Below are 2,468 nucleotides of genomic sequence, written 5' to 3' on the forward strand. Positions count from 1 at the left end.
CGAGTCCAAAATTTTTGGTGCCCGGGGCCTCTAGTATATAATAACCACAATTTTGAAAAAAAAAAAAAGCATGTCTCCTTCCCTGTAAGGTTATATATATTGTGCATATCTATATAATAAAAACCCAGTGGTTATAACGCAGTAACGACCAAAGACTGGTCTATATAATAAAAATCCAGTGGTTGTAACGCAGTAACGACCAAAGACTCGTCTATATAATAAAAACCCAGTGGTTGTAACGCAGTAACGACCAAAGACTGGTCACCAGGAGGCTGCGTGCGGCGAGGCGAGTGCAGGTGGGCGGGGCCACGCAATCTTTCGTGCTGGGCTTCTAGCTATGTATAATTATATTAGAGGCCCAGCGCATGACATTTGTGCACTGGTAGGGTCCCTAGTGGCTGCCAGCTGCTGGCCGTGGCCTCCCTCCCTTCCCCCGGCCAGCCCCGCCCCCTGGTCGAACTCCCGGACAACCTCTCGGTCAAGGGGACAATTTGCATACTACGCTTTCATTATATAGGATCTTATTGTGTCTGTGTATTGTACATGAAGCAAAATAACATGTTTTGAATATTTAAGTGGATTACGAGAATTCACACACCTTGAGGCCCCAGGGCACCTCCTAGCCCAGGTTCCACCGCACGTGGGTCCTGGCGCCCGGAGACACGCCCGCGCTGGGCTGGGACTCGGGGAATGGTAGGAAGTGCCCGCTCAGCGCCTCGGCCTGGCCAGTTGCTCTGGAAGTACTGGGCTGGGCGGCTACTTCAGTCTTAGCCCTTCACACCCACAAACTGTGGGGGTCGGGCATTACCTGTATGTGTGCGTGTGGGCACACATGTGTGCACCTGTGTGTGTGCGTGTGTGCACACGTGTGTGCACCTGTGTGTGCGTGTGTGCACCTGTGTGTGTGTATGTACGTGTAAATATGCCTCTAAGTTTCCAAAGGAAAAGAGCAGCAGGTTCTGTGAGTTTAACGGAAGGTTCCGGAGAGGAGACGGAAGGCGGGGAGGTGGATGGATGCTGGCAGTTGCCGCAGGCACAAGGCTGTCCGGGAGCGGAGCCGGGAGGCAGGTGCCCGGGGCCCAGGTGCCCGGTGCCTGGTGCCCAGGTGCCCAGGCCTCTGCCTCTCAGCTGCAGCTCACACTGGGTTTCCACGCGCGGGCGGGGCAGGGGTGTGCATTCATCGTGACAAAGTGACCCACTGAGAATATTTTGCCCAAAAGAAAAGAAAGAAAAGAACCCCCCCCCCCTCCAGCGATGCAGGCGCGTCACCCTGGCCTGTAGGTGCTTTTGACACACGCCGGCCGTCTTTCAAAGGCTGGCAGCGGAAACAGAAGCCCCTGTGAGCGGGTGAGGACTCTGTGCTCGGCCCCCATGGTCAGAGGTGGGGGTCTGCGCCCACGTTCTCACCGCAACTTCTTGCCCCACACACAGGCCTGAACAGCAACACGCAGCCTCGGAGCCTGCTATTCTTGTTACCGGGCGGCTGGTCCCAGGCAAACAGTGGCTGTTTCCAGCCTAACGAGGGGCCCTGGAGCGATTCCTCGGAGAACAGGCTCCGCCGGGAAGCGCTGGGCCGGGTGGGCAGGGGCGGTGGAAGCGGCCTCATGTGCCTAATCGCCCATAAATGTCATTAAGTTGAGAAACGTTTTCCACCAAATTAGCTCTGCCGCCTGGCGTCCAATTAGCGGGAGGAGCTGGGAGGGAGCCCCGATCGTCGCTCAGGGACACGTGGTTGGGGCGGCTTCGGGCTGGAACCGGGGGGAGCCGGGTGTGGAGACTGTCAGACCCCGGCCTGAGCCCCGCCATTAAGCTTGTCCCGGTGCCCAGAACATCGCAGCCGCCCCAGGCGTGTGAGCTGGTCTCCCCGGACCCGCTGCGCCCACAGGAGGGTTGGGGGAGAGGAGAGACGGCGTCGCCCACACGTCTGTGGCAGAAATTCTGGGAGCAATGCGTTCAGGAGGATGGGCTCCATTTTTACTCTTCTTCAAAACGTAAGGCGAGCCCTGGCCGGGTGGCCCAGTGGGTTGGGGTGTCGCTCTGGCACCGAACGGCTATGGTCTGATTCCCGGTCCAGGTGGTGGGTACGAATGGGAGGCAGCCGATCGATGCTTCTCTCTCACACCCATGTTTCTCTCTCTCCTTCCTTCTCTCTCTAAAAATCAATATAAACAGCCCGGCTGGCGTGGCTCAGTGGTTGAGCGTCGGCCTATGAACCAGGGGGTCACGGTTCAGTTCCCGGTCAGGGCACAGGCCCAGGCTCAGCCGCCAGCTGAAGGCGCGTTTCCCGGGGAGTCGCCTGGTGAGCGCCAGGCCAGCCAAGTTAGGGTTCAGAGGGCAGGAGGGGGACTGAGCTGGGCCCAAGGCGCAGAGAAGAAAGCAACGCCACGCAGAGGCCCCGCTGGGCTCTCCCTGGCGGGAACCTGGAAGGGGCCGTGGGGACCTAGAAGGTGGGGCCGGTCACGCGGCCT

Source organism: Myotis brandtii, unplaced genomic scaffold (assembly GCF_000412655.1).
Source record: "Myotis brandtii unplaced genomic scaffold, ASM41265v1 scaffold139, whole genome shotgun sequence".
NCBI lineage: Eukaryota > Metazoa > Chordata > Mammalia > Chiroptera > Vespertilionidae > Myotis > Myotis brandtii.